General features: G+C 44.1%; 1 long non-coding RNA gene across 1 annotated transcript; it reads left to right on the top strand.

The window, feature by feature from the left end:
- Positions 1-3,449: 3,449 nt before the first annotated feature.
- LOC132573370 (uncharacterized) lies at positions 3,450-7,982 on the top strand. Its single transcript, XR_009555530.1, has 3 exons — positions 3,450-3,725; positions 5,267-5,425; positions 7,811-7,982. It is a non-coding gene; the product is annotated as an uncharacterized LOC132573370 (long non-coding RNA).
- Positions 7,983-15,013: the final 7,031 nt, after the last annotated feature.

A 15,013-nucleotide genomic window follows, 5' to 3' on the forward strand; every position in this document is an offset into this window, starting at 1 on the left:
ACTACAAAGATAATTTCTCCTGGAGAAAATGGCAGCTTTTGAGAGTGTACTCTATGGTATCACATACCTGCTGAGCTCCCTTCTCTCCCTAACCTGCATAAGCTCCACCATCAAATCTCCAGGAACCTTCCAAGCCAGAGATGGCTTACCCTAAGCACCCGTGTTCATCACTGGCATGTTTGATCAGATCGGAAAAGTCCCTGGCCCCACCCATGGAACTGGGAAGGGATCCCCCTTCATATGCTTTGTAATATGGGAGCCACTTCAGCATGATACAATCTCACATTACAGGAGTGATGTGTGAATTTTATTTCCAAGGAGCACATGTACAAGGCTAAGCCCCCCCCCCCCCCATTTTTATATTCACCACTATTCATGGCCAAATGAGAATCTGAACTCAGTCCTATGCAAGTGGGGAAACTGTGCAATTATCCCCACAATACAAGCAGCTAGTAGAATGTGGACTGAATGGAAACAATATTGTGTTTGACTCATATGGCAAAGCCGTTTGTACACAATCCCCCTGTAGCCTGGTATCTGACCACACTGCATGTCCAAGTCAGCTACTGGTGAGATGTTATTTGCAAAGAACCACTAAAATTTCACACTTTTGATGCAAGATAAAGGATTCATCAGAAATGGTGGGCAGAGAGCATGGAAGTTCCAACGAAATACAGCAATGTATCAAGTTAGTGAAGTTCTCAAAGCAGCCTTATATTCTTTACCTGGCACTTTCCTCTTCTCACAATATATGTTCAGTATCATAGATACAAATACATCATTGCCTCAGAGTGCATTGCTCCTTTTGCAGAAGTGAATCAAAGTCCCCCCCCCCAAAAGCAGCAAGATTCTGCCTAGTAGCACCCCAAAAAATTCCAGGCCACAAGTTATATAAATGACCATGTCAGAGGCACATAAGCAAAATCACCTTGGTGAAGAGCACACACGCAGCCTGATACATAGCTTCTCAAGAATTACTCAACAAGTTGCACCCACTAATTCCACCTCCACCTATTCACTATAAAAAAGTTTATTAATCAAGGCTCCAATCCTATTTACCTCTATTTAGGAGGAAATTTATTGAACATAATAATGTCATTTAATACCAATTTAGTACTTTTTAAAGCTGTCCTTTCTTCAAGGAGGTGGTATACCTGGTCGCCTCTCTGCATTTTATCCTGAGAAACACAGTGTGAAGTAGGTTGAGTGTGGCTTTGAACCCAGTCTGATATTTTAACCACTACATCAGACTGGATAGGACTGGGCTACAGAAATACCAAGCTATCAAAAAATCTTTTCCAACACAAAGCCTGTTTGCCTTGTAATTAAGTTTTCCCAAGTGATCTATATAAACCATGACAAAGTGAAATACTAAACAAAATTTTTGAAAAATATACCTGTTTCTATAGTTTTATGGTGTTTTAAACCAAACAATTTTATACACACGATTAAAAGCTGCTCTGGTCTCCTAGATTCGGAACAAATATTATATTAAAGTATTAATTGCAGCAAGACGTCTAATTGAGAATCCTTTCGCTCACTTAATTCTAAATATGACCTACATACTATTTACAAAAGTAATGCCATGCACCCAAGAACTTCTTGAAGGCACAATTTTTTTTAACAACATAAGAAATTATAAAACGTCGAGGCTAACAACGTTTCACTTTACAACTGGGACATGCCCTTGTATAACCATCAGTCTATATGCTTGTTATCAAACACACAGCTAATCTCAGTTATATCACCACACCATTCCAGGCCATTCTAATTCTAATGGAGGGTGGTGGGGGGTGGTTTGGAATTAATAAAACATACAACTAACTAAAAGGGAAAGCAGCTACACATCTTGGATCTAAAGATGCTGGATCTCTGCAAATGCAAGGACAGCACTAAGTGTAAACAACCGGTTTACAAATGGTTATTCTATCTGGTCTCCTAAAACCAAGCTCAAAGGATTAGAGCAAGCCACCTGGCCAATGCAGCACAGCCTGCCTAGGAACTCTCACTCACCCCTCAGTAAAATGGATACAGCATCTGTGATGGGTGAAAGGGCTCCTATAATTTTGGTCACTGTAGCCAGTTTGAGGGTCACACGGAAGCTTCTCGCTTGACCACTAACCTGAGTACAATGAATTTTTAATGTGCATGTGCGCACACACACAAAAATACACAAGCCAGTCACCGGACTGCTCTGACAGTGGCTAGGTACCGATTTCCTATGTTCTGCAGAGGCTGGCCCTGCCACTGGACAAACTTGGCAGTTGCCTAGGGCACCAGCCTTCTAGGGGTGTTGTTCGGGTGCCTCCCACATGACTCAGTTACCTGGGTTATCCAGGTCAGGGAGCAATTTCAAGTTTTGTGCCTTTCATTTCCCCCCCAATTCATCTGTTTTTGAAAACTGGTTATCAGTGCGGGGAGGGGGGGAGGTGCCAGAAGTTTGCCTTGCCTAGGGTGCCAGATAGTCTAGAACTGGCCCTGCCCACGCTCCCTTAACCTATTTAGATGGCCTTTCGCACGCCACCTTTACATGGCAAAAGAGGAGTACCGGGCCACCTTAAAGACTAACAACTTGCACTCCAGCATCAGCTTTCGGACATGAGTCAGAACTCACTTCATGAGACACAATGGAGCGCGCCATGCATTAGAGCCGTGATTTGACATTCACGAGAGAAAGGTGAATGGTGGGAGTCGGGAGACTGGCGACAAAGCCAGGCCGTGTTAGAACAAGAGCTGACCCAGAGAGAGTGACCAGCCCACCCGCAGCATCTTTGCCCTTAATGCCTCACCTCCGGAATCTATACGCCGCTTAGCAATAACCATGACTGTACTCGTCAACTGGGTCAGCAAATTTTTACCATCACTGCCGGGATGGCGACGAGTCATCAAATGATTTAATCGTGGTTCAAAACATGCTCTTCCATCCCGGTGGCCATTACACCGCCTATCCACCCATCCCAGGCACAAAGGTCCCTTCACTACGAGAGCAGCGGGTCCCCCACGCCGATCCACTTGACAGCAGCCTACACAAGCACCCAGAAGGCGCCTCCACTTCCACCGCCCCCCGCTCCCTCGCCCCGTTCACCCACTCACCCCGGCAGGCACCCTGCTGCGTCCAATACCGCCGTTGACGGCGACTACAGAAAGAGCCAAGAGCGACTGTCCCGCTCCTTGGATGCCGCATGTTATACAAAGGTTCCGCTGATCCACCACAGATGCTGGGGAGAGGGAAAGCGGAGGCGTCACGGCAGATCTTCCAGCTGGCAGTCGCCCCCCACCCTTCTTCTCGCCACCGCCCCTTAAGAGCGCCCCCTTCCCTTCCAATCCCCGCAGCTCTGCTAACTCAAGACTTCATACCGTCGGAAACGTGATCGGCCCGGAGGAACCCCCTTTCTCCAGCGTCGATTGGGCGACAGAAAGCCTTATCTGCATACAGAATAGATGGAGCAAGGCTCTGGAGGCCTCCATTGGTCGCTCTGGACGTCACTCAAGTTGTATAAGCTTCACGTGTGACTCCATGTTTCCTTCACTGCTCGGGTTTGCGCTCTCGTAGTAGCAGGGCTCTCCTTTATTTTTTGGTGGTGTGTCAGCTCGAGCCTTCCCAGTGAGTTTAGGGGTGTGAAGAAAGTGGCGACCTCCCTATAGAGTCCTGCGTCACTAAGCCGTGAAAGAGGCCAGGGAAGGCAAGACTTTCTCCTTTTGAAACACACACGAGGCTTTAGGAGGTGAGTGTCCCCGCGGGGCACGTTCCTTGTGAGAAGAGGGGCTGGCTGAATTTATTCGATGTAGTGAAAAGAAGAGACCAAATTAAGGATGTTCCAGCTCTGAATTCTCTAGCCTAGTAACACCATTTTTTAGAGTGTAGGTTGAAAGAATAGAACTATAAATATTTCCTATGAATGTGCACTCCATTTGCATCTGATGAAGTGAGTCCGTGGTGTATTCTAGGGGTCAGCCTTGACACAGTCCCATCTCAGGGTGCATACATCTTAGTCACCTCATAATATAATAATATTTTAGAAACCCCAGGAGTCCTTTTGCTATGGTTGTTTGTGGCAACCATGGGGCTTTAACGACTTGCACAAATATGGTAAACACAAGAAAAATAATGACTGAAGAGGATTTCGTTTTGGACTGGATGAGGACGCAGAAGGAGCAAACTTCCAACTGCGTAATGAGCTGTTGTTCACATACATACACATGAAATATCCCATTGGGGGGAACTACTGGCCAAAGTACTGTTTGTATTGGGAAAGGTAGTGAGCAGTGTTTCCTCTAAGCTGAGTTAGTGTGAGCTAGCTCACGGGGAGGGGGGGGGGTTAGGCCTTGGCTCACACATTTTTGTCTTGGCACAGGAAAAACGGACCCAGAGCAAACTAATTTATGCAGTAGCTCACAATTTTAAAGCCAGTAGCTCACAACGTAGAATTTTTGCTCACAAGGTTCCACAGCTTAGAAGGCGTATTGGTAGTGAGAGGTGAGGATGTCTGAATTTGTGTTGAGTCTTCTGATGGTTTATAATAAAGGCACTACTTCATTTTGTTCATATAGAGAGGACAAGGCAGTCCCTAGCAAGCATTTTGAACAGTGGCACAGCAGGCTGCCTGGCTCAGCACACAGGGATGGCTCTCCCAAGGAACCGTATGGGGGCACCATAGCTAAAGCTCTACTTGCTTTGTATTTTCGGTCATGCTCTATTATTTTTTGAAAAGAGAAAGTGGCTGCTGACTTATTGATTACTGGTTGTGTTTTTATGTAACACTGCTTTTGACCCCAGGGGTCTGTTTTGGGATGAGAAGGGTTTTTTTTTTTAAATCAATAACTCTGATTATTAATGGGATCTGTTATTTTGAACCTTGAAGAAGCATTGCTTAAGACTGACTGACTCAATCACAAGTACATGGAACTTTACAATGAAACATAAAAAGCATGGGTCTTTGATTCCAAGAGCAGACAGTCAATGCTTTGACAGTGAGGGAGAGACAATGTTAAAAAAACTGATGTATTTGATGTCTATATCTCCTCCCCACTCTCCATATCATCACGTGCATGATAGTACTTTGTTGTCTTACACCCATGTACTATTTTTCATCTCTCTTATTTCCTCTAACCTTTTCTTTGTTTTTTGTTAAAGTATTAATTTATTCTCTCATATTTTGAAGTTTTATTGTATATATATCACATCAACCACATGTTATAGAGCCATCCAGAGAAAACTGTTGATCTTCTGCCTTTTGCTTCCTTCACATACCTTTCTTGCCTCTAGCTATGGAAGATGCTTTCATCAGTCCTCAGTGAAGAAGGAAGAATAACCTGACCTCCTTACATAATTACTGGTCTCTTGAGAAGAGAAAGAAGATTGTGACACAGTTTGAGCCAGTTATACAGAAAATATTAGTATGGTCACTTAATGTATATCACAAAGGTACTACTGTTTTTAAATTGTGTTTAAATCACCAGGCTTTTATAGATTGTAAAAATTATTTATCTAGCAACATTCTAAATCAGCATGTCTTGGAATTTTGTTGGGAGATAAAATTGTGATTAGAATTCCAGCTTTCATTTCCAGTTTGACTGAATTGGAGCATGTTCAGTTTCCCAAGGATATGAAAATACTTTAAAGTTAATGTCTCCTAATCACATTTGGAGTACATATAGACATATCTGTAATCCACTTTTTCCTCAGTGGGGACCCAAAGTGGCTTGCAACATCATTTTCAAGACAATCCAGTGAAACAGGCTAAACTGAGACAGATTGACTAGTCCAAGGGCACCTGAAGAGTGGTGATTTAAACCTGGGTGACCTAGTGCCAGTCCTGTGCTCTTATCACTGCACAATACTGGTTCACAGTGGTCAAAAGGGTGAGAGCGAGAAAAATAGCACCACACCCATTACATTTGCTGAGGAAATAGCTGCTCCAAAGAGAACTGACCCTCAGTTGGTGTCAGGCAATCATCCAGTGCCTCTCAATAAATAAATAAATAAATTGCTATAATCCACCAAAAGAATCCTAAAATGTTAACGTTTTGCCAGGAAAAAACTATACTATGTTGTGAGTTTGACATGTTGTAACCCGCCTGGAGCCTGTGTGTGGGAAGGGTGAGATAGAAATAAAATAAATATTCCAAGCCTTGGAAGAAAAAAAATTCTTTTATTCTTGATATGTGCCTCTTGCCAAAAATTTGGAGCTGTAATCTTTTCCCAAACTGAAATAGCTCCTATTGAGGGATTTTACTGCTCTTAGGTGAGTCATGGGGTGTCCAGTTTGATATATGTAATATGTCTGCACTGTTATTTCTCCTGGATTACTTCTGGATTGATTAAAAAGACCATGGAAGAGGTTTCTGCTGCCTGGTCTCTCTCACACATATGCATACATGTGTCAATTGGAGAATTAAGGCTATAATTCTAAGAATACTTATGCTGGAGTAAAGCCCATTGGATAAAATGGGGTTTACTTCTGAGTAGATCTCTTTAGGATTGCTTTCTAAGAAACTCAGAGTAGCACAACTTCGTGAAGAGACAAAGCAGCTACAGAATAATATGGCCTCTAGTAGATTCCAAATGGCATAATTTATGTTGATATAATATGCATTGGGCTCCAAGTAAGAAAAATGTTTGAGAATGACTAGAATGTCCATTTAAGAACTGGTGGTGTATATTGACTAGGATAATCATATGAAAGGCCAAGTTAATACGAGTACCTCAAATTGAACACAGAAACAAATTTGCAACCAGTGTGGCTGTCTTAAAATTGGAATAATGTGTTCAGAATCCTTAGACACTGTCAACAATTTAGGTGCCATTTTCTGCACCAATTGTAGCTTCTGAGGGGTCTTCACGTGCAATTCCATGTGCAGCATGTTGCAGTAGTCCAGTTTTGAGGATTACCATAGCATGGCTTAGCATTGCTAGGCTATCAGAGTCTAAAACGTCAAACTGTTTCTGTTAGTGGTAATGTCATACCATCTAAGGTGGAAAACATAGCTGCTTTCAGAATCTCAGCCTTTTCAGCATCACCTACATCTCATCAGGGTTAAACTTCAGCATGTTTTTTTTAAATAACACATCAACATAACTCAACAATGAGAGAGTTAAAATTACTACAGAACTAAAATTACCATTATCTTATTTTTAAAAGGTAAAGGTAGTTCCCTGTGCAAGCACCAGTAGTTTCTGACTCTGGGGTGATGTCGCATCATGACATTTTCACAGCAGATTTTTAATGGGGTGGTTTGCCATTGCCTTCCCCAGTCATCTACACTTTCCCCCCAGCAAACTGGGTACTCATTTGACCAACCTTGGAAGGATGGAAGGCTGAGTCAACCTTGAGCCAGCCACCTGAACCCAGCTTCTACTGGGATTGAACTCAGGTCGTGAGCAGAGCTTGGACTGCAGTACTGCAGCTTACCACTCTGCACCACAGGGCTTCTATCTTATACAGATCTTAACTATTACATTACCAAAATAAATTTAAAATATCAATGATTACTTAAAAGAATATGGAGAATCTACATTATTTAAAAGTTTTTCCAGAACTGGGTACCACTTACTCAGAAAGTTTGACTTAGACATAGGATATTCATTTAACCTCTTAATATATGCTATTTTGTCAAAAATTATATAATCCAACAAACGCATATACTACTCCTTTACTTCAGGCAGCTGGGAAGCCTTCCAATGCGAGGCAATTACTTTATTGGCTACATGTAATAATGTTTCAATTAATTTTTTTTTGTATGTCAGGAATATCTAAGTCAGGCCAAACATTCAACAATATTGATTGTATCGTATCATGTTCTTCCTCAGCTACTTGACTTCCGGGGTCTCTCCTGTCCAACATTCTGATTGATGTTCTGGCTCTCTATAGCACCTGTTGGTATCTTGGCAGCATGTCAGCAATGCATATGTGAATGAAGTGGACAAAGAATGGAAGCAAATCTGACATAAATAAAAGGAAATAAATATCGCTCATATATAATTAGTGATAATCATTTCTGCTCATGATGTTTTGTGTAGGAAAAATAACCCAAAAGGAACAGATAAGTAGTGCTATGAAAACAATTTCTGAATGACCTTCCAATGGAAAAGAACTATTAAGGCCACAGCATGTTTCCCTCTTGTGCGGAAATTTACCATGATTATTCTGTGTTCCCAGCTGTGTGCTGCCACAGTATGTTGTTAGCTACCTTTTGTTGTTTAAATTGCTAATATCTGCTGTGACTTCATTCAGAAAACAGCCTCACTTGAAAAAGCTGATTATTTTGTATACGTGGTTCCTTCCGAGTCTTTGTGAAATAAAGACTGCGAGACAAACAATTACCTGAATCTTTGTAACATCAGGCAGAAAGCATGGCAGGTTTACCCCTTCCAAAGTGACCCTTTGCTCTTATTAAATGTGCTAAGTTCTTTTGCAGGCTTTGGTTTATTTGCACTGCACACTTCACATGGCTTTAACTACAAAACCTCTTTGATGGTTATACTGATAATATAAAGAATGCTGGTGTGAAATAATGGTGATTAATCCTATCTCTTGCATTGGTGTGTGTTTTGGACAACAGAGAAGGATATGTCAGTCTTGAGTGTGATCAAGCCTTGAATTCAGCAGGAGCACAGCTCCTGAACCTTTCTGACGGTTTCGCCTCCTCCTCCCCACTTTGACCATTGAATAATGGGTGCAGCTGTATAACAATCCCTGGATGAGCTCGACCACCTATTTTTCTACAAAACAACCCCTGAGTGTGATACGTAATAGCTACAGCTGGAAGTGTGGTTCAGTGTCATAAACAGAGTAATGGCAGGCAGGTTGGGCTAGCAGTGACCCTATTTAGTGGGTAACTGCAGCATGGTGGAACTGAGCTTTTATTTTAGTGGAGAATGCATGAAGACCTGCACGGGAGGGATTTGCTATCTCTCATTAGCTTTTCTTACTTGCCCTCAGATCTCTCACTGCTGTTGGTTTCTCCTTCACATCATCTCCCTCCTCCTGACCTACTGCTGTTTTGTCATTCCATCACTCCCATCCCTGCTTTCCCTTCCCCCATGCCTTCCTATTATTGGGTTAAATGTAAAAATGAAATAATTTGCCTTGGAAGTGCAGAAGCTTTATGCAGTATCCCTGATCCTGCATGCTTCCCACTTAAGGGGAATATGCTGTTCAAACAAATTACAAAGATGATATACCTCCAGTGGTAGCAGGAGAAAGGAATTTTTTCTTATAAAAATAGAAGCACAGCTTACATGACATATTCATGTAGATACATTTAACTTATTGTAAACAGGTTAGATTCAGAAAGGTTAACTTGCTACAGCTCCAAGCCCAGGTAAGAAAGAGTGGTCCTATATAAGATGGAACAGCAGAAGGCAATCAATGGCCAAAAAGGCTCAACATCTAAACAATGAGAGGGTGGGGTCAACTGCCAAGTGTACCTGAGTGAGAGAATGCTCTTAACGCTTTCCTTCCCAGATCCTCTTGCATGCGGAGTTACAATATCCAACACCTTGAACATTCCATATGGGTTGGTAGGCAAGTTGACCTTCAGGAAGACCAACTGCTCAACTGTCCAGGGTTGCAGGCGATTGTGATGTGGGCAGACAATGTTGCCCATATGCGAAAAGACGCACTCGCTCTGCACGCTCGTCAGTGGGCATGAGAGGAACGCCTTAGCCATGGAGGAGAGGGCCAGCCAGACCCCTCTCCTCCTCAGCTACCGGCACTGGGTCCTCCCTGACTCTTCTGGGAGAGAGTGTCTCGCCAGCAATCGAGCTTGTTGGCCTGCTTGCGATGATGCCCTTAAGGCGCGGGTCTAACATGCTCGCCATCATGTAGACCATATCCTGGGTGAAAGTCTGAAAGCAGGCCTCAAGCCCTTCATGCAGCTTAACAACCAGGGCACGCACTGCTGGAAGAACATCTGCACGGCCTTGAGCTGGCACTAGAAATGAGGCCAGGTCCTCATGGGCCATGTGGACCATGGGGACGACCAGTGCAATGCTCACTGTGTCAGATGAGAGCATTTCTATGTGGGTATTGAAGGGCCCAAGAACCTCCACAGACTGAGAAATGACCACCCAATCCTCTTGGGTGAGACGGTTCTCATCCCGAAATACCCTTGTCTCAGTGACCAAGGCATCCAGGGCTGCTCTCTGCTCCACCATGCACTCCAGCATGGCACAGGTGGAGTTCTAGCATGTGCTGACTTCACCGATCAGGCAGAGCCCTGGCATGCCTGTCAGTATCTGTTTCTCACGCAGCAGATATGAGTCCGTATTGCTGTGTGAGAAGTGACCCGTGATGTGCCGACACTTCTGGAGCAGAAGTCGGTACTCATAGGTCGCGGCTACATACCGACGACCCTGGCTTTTCGTCTGGCCCAACATGTCCTTAACCACGAGGTGGAGAAGGTGAGTCACGCAAGGAAGGCGTTTTAGGCCCTGATGCTGGACAGCTGCCTTGATGTTGGAGCCACCGTCAGTCACCACGAAGCCCGTGGAGACGTCCCTGCAGCCTACCCAGCCCTCTAACTGCCGTGAGAGGATGGCTCCGAGAGTGTCTGCCGTGTGCGGCACGTCAACTGCTTCGGTGTGCAGCAAGGCCCAACAATAACCGGCCTGCCCTGACCCTGCCTGCCGCTACTGCCACCCCCACCACCCCCATCCTGCAGCTCACTGGGTTGCCACCAATGCGCAGTCACAGAGAAATACCCCTCGAACGCATGTTGAGAGCTCCAGATATCTAAGGTGAAATGAACAGTCCCCCCAACAGCACGGGACAAATGCTCCGTCACCACAGATCTGGTCACCCTGAAAACAGATGGCACAATGGTCCTGCTAGTGGTGGTTTTAGCAGGAACTTTGTACTGGGATGCCAGGTACTCGAGCAACCCTAGCACCCCAGGATTCTTGACCATTAAAAATGGAAGCCCATGAACGACCAACCTGGCAAGGTTCCACGTGATCACCCTTCTGCCATACCTGATTCCCCCTCTTGGCACACAGTGCTACCCCCAGCAAACATCTCAGGCAGAGATGGCTGACGTCCCTGCCCTGTCACGGAACTCTCCTGGAGACCTCTGGAGGTAGTCACGATGGGATGGACCTCCTGGCTGGGTGGTGTTGGCCGCTTGGGCACCCCAGCACCAGCCTGCTTCTCCCCCTTAAGAAGCACCGCCTGGTGGTGCTTCTGCAGGTAGTTCCGCATCCCCCCCGGAGTCAGGCAGGCAGGATCCCACTCACAACTGATCCGGGACCTGCACAGCTGGCACTGTGCATAGCGTGGATCCTCCATAAGTCAGAAATGCTTCCAGACTTTGGAGGTGTACGAATGCCCAAGCTGACTGGCAGCTTGGGTGTCCAGAGCCATCTCCTGTGAGGTGCTTGGGGCAGACACATCATGTCTTGGGGTGGCAGGAGGGGCTGGCCGCTGGGGGGAAGTGGGCGAAGATGGAGGCACCTCGTGTGTGCCTATTTCTTCCCCCTCCACCCCATGTGACCTCCCCTCCATTAGTTGGCCAGCCTGTTTAGCGGCCCTAGCGAAACCGAAAACACCCTCAGATTCCAAAAATAACTCTATAAAAACATGAAAGTGACCCACCCCACACAGCCCACACACCAACCCCCACACCAACCAGAGGTAATTTTAAAAAACCAAAACGTAACAGAAAGAAACTTAACTTTTAACCCACCCACCCCAAAACCAGAACCAGGAAAAGGGACAACAGGACAGGATGCAAAACCAACAACAACAGATCCAAATAGATCACTGAGAAAAGGCCAAGAAACTCAACTGTTAAAAAATGACCTTTTAAACAATAAAAAAACCTCAGGCCAAATCAGTCAACAACACCCCTTCCCCCCCAAAAAACACCAGAACCAGGAAAAGGAACAACAGGACAGGATGCAAAACCAACAACAACAGATCCAAACAAATCACTGAGAAAAGGCCAAGAAACTCAACTGCTAAAAAAGTGACCTTTTCAACAATAAAAAACCTCAGGCCAAATCAGTCAACAACACCCCCCCTCCCAAAACCAAAACCAGGAAAAGGGACAACAGGATAGGATGCAAAACCAACAACAACAGATCCAAATCACTGAGAAAAGGCCAACAAACTCAACTGTTAAAAAAGTGACCTTTTTAATGAAAATTAGGCCAAACAGCCCCCCCCCCCCAAGAACCAGAACCAGAAGAGAAAAGGAACAACAGCAGCACAACACAGCAGCAACAAATCAAACACAGAATCCTTTTAAAACAGTAAAAAAACCCTTGACTTTTAACAATACAGGAACTTTACCAACCCCTCTCCCTAAAAAAAAAACCTTCACCCTAATCCCAAGAAATCCAAGCCACCCAAATCAGGGAAAGTAAAAGGACACTGCACTTTTAAAAATCCTCTCAGTAAAGTAAGATATAGGCAAATTGGCAACCCCCCCACCACAGGCCCCTACCCCCAGCAGAACCCCCTAACCCTAAATAAGCTACCCAGTACCCACCCACCCAAACCTGGATAAGTAAAGGGACTCTGAGTCTTAAAAAGTCCTTTTACTAACTAAAATAAAAACAAGAACCCCAAGACTGTCTTACCTTGGATGTCTTCTCTTCTCCAGGCAAGGTTGAGAGAGAGCAGCAGCAGCTGAGGCTAAGGGCCAGCGCAGCATAATTTCTCTCTCACACCAACACCAACACAGCAGCAATGGAATGGAATCCAGCCAGGCAGACTCCTTAAAAAGGTTCTCTGGCCCTACACAGAGCAGTTTCAAAAAATACCACTGCTCTGTGATTGGCCAGAGAACAGTGTTTACTTGGACACCCAAGTAAACAAAAGAACAACAATGTTGCTAATGGCTGGAGAATTAACCCAGCCATCAATTACACAACAGCCCTGCGGAGCATGCATTTGCAATGCATTTTGCAAATGCATGCTTTGGATTGGCTGCTGGGGCTCCTCTCCCCCTCCTCCTCTCTCCCTGATCCCAGGGAGGCTATGGGAGAGGTGGGAAAGGGCTTCCAAAGGTGGGAAAGGAGGCAAGCAGCTCCCCTGAGGCTTCAGAAGCTCCTTTCCCGCCTTTTCTATAGACTTCCGTATACTTCCGAATATTGATTCGGAAGAATACGGGGAGCCGTATATGGCTTCCGTATAATGGCTTCCAACAGAATATATGGGATGGTTTAATAGAATATATGGGATGGTTCTCTTCATCTCCTGTATACAATTTTAGTGGTGAGCTGAATCTGCTGTGGAAGCACATCAACTGTATGCTGGGCAGATGCACAATCTTTAGTCCCAGCCTGAGCCCAAGGGAAACCTGTACTTGGGGTTTCTAGCCAAAGGAGCCGAGTACACTGCTCTTGGGCTGATCGTGCCAATCAAGAAGTTATTGCCCACCTCCCTTGCCTTGAATCAGCTTTTCGATTTAAACAAAACTGATCTCTTCAAAAATGGTTGAAGCGCAAAACAAATATTTGATCCTATAAATGAACAAGATATTGGACAAAGTGGACAATATGCATAATCTATAGAGAGATTAGCAAAGAGCAGTGGCATTCAGTTCAGATGCTGTTGATATATTGTTTGAGGAAGGAAAGCGGAAAAACTTGACACCTACCCATATTTGTAGGTGTTATCAGTAAGCAGTCTATATCTGCCTTACCAACATGAAGCCAAAGCTGGACAGAAAAATTTAAAACCCCTCACTACTGATTTTTCTTCTCTTAATGCAAGCTTCATTTGTTTTTATTAAATGTTTTATACAGTGTTGTCTGATTGATTTTATAATTGATTCATGTTTGTTTTATTGTTCTTGATTTTGCTGGAATCTGCCTTGTGGATTAATTATGGATTAAGAATAGGAGATACAAATTCACTTCATAAATTCCTGGTAGTGACATTGCAAGCTATAATTAATGCCTTTTAAAGAATGTAGCCTTTCTTACTTACTGCATTTGTTACATTTCTTAAAATTATATAGACTTTGTTACCTTTGATGTGCTATTGTGCTAATTTTGTATACTTCTACTTTGATGTGTCTATTGTGCTAATTTTGTATACTTCTTAGTTTTGTATATCTGTGTGAGTATATGTCACATAGGATACTGTCAGCATTTTATAGCCTTTTACCCCCATGATTCACCACTTCCTCCCTTCTCATTGTGTATTCATCTATTCTAGCTAACAAAACATGCTCCAATTACGGTACTTTGTTAATTCTTTGAAGTGCCACTAGACTCATTTTATTTGTTTGCAGCAACAAATAAATTAACTGGGCTAGCCATTGGAAGCATTAGTTGTGAGTGAATTTCCCCCCAGAAGCTATTTATTTAAAATAGTTATATTTATATGGCTTTCTCCTAACCAAATTGCAACCCAGGGCAGGCAACTGCAAATTAGAATACAATAAAACTATACAAAATCACACAGTCACTTAAACAATAGATAAAGTATATTAAAGCTATATATGTATTTTAAAACTGTTCCCTTGTGGCTCAGACTTGGATTGTCTCAGATGTTCTGCAGAGTGGGTCTGCTTTACAGCCTTTTTAAAAGCCAGAAGGATAGAACCTTCCTGCCTTTTCCCAGGAGGCTATTCCACTGGTAAGAGCCCTGTTGCGCAGAGTGGTAAAACTGCAGTACTGAGTCGGAGCTCTCTGCTCACGACCTGAGTTCAATCCCAGTGGAAGCTGGTTTAGGTAGCCAGCTCCAGGTTCACTCAGCCTTCCATCCTTCTGAGGTTGGTAAAATGAGGACCCAGCTTGCTGGAGGGAAAGTGTAGACAACTGGGGAAGGCAATGGCAAACCACCCTGTAAAAAGTCTGCCATGAAAATGTTGTGAAAGCAACGTCATCCCAGAGTCAAAAACGACTGGTGCTTGCACAGGGGGGTTATGTGACAGCCACTTGAAAAGCCTAAACTTAAACTGTTACATAGAGCACCACAAGTAGCCAATAGGTGCTACAAGGAAGAGGGAAGATAATACAAACATGCAGCAAGAGGCGGTCCTTCCAGGGCATTTTTCT

This window comes from Heteronotia binoei, chromosome 6, assembly GCF_032191835.1.
Source record: "Heteronotia binoei isolate CCM8104 ecotype False Entrance Well chromosome 6, APGP_CSIRO_Hbin_v1, whole genome shotgun sequence".
NCBI classification, from domain to species: domain Eukaryota; kingdom Metazoa; phylum Chordata; class Lepidosauria; order Squamata; family Gekkonidae; genus Heteronotia; species Heteronotia binoei.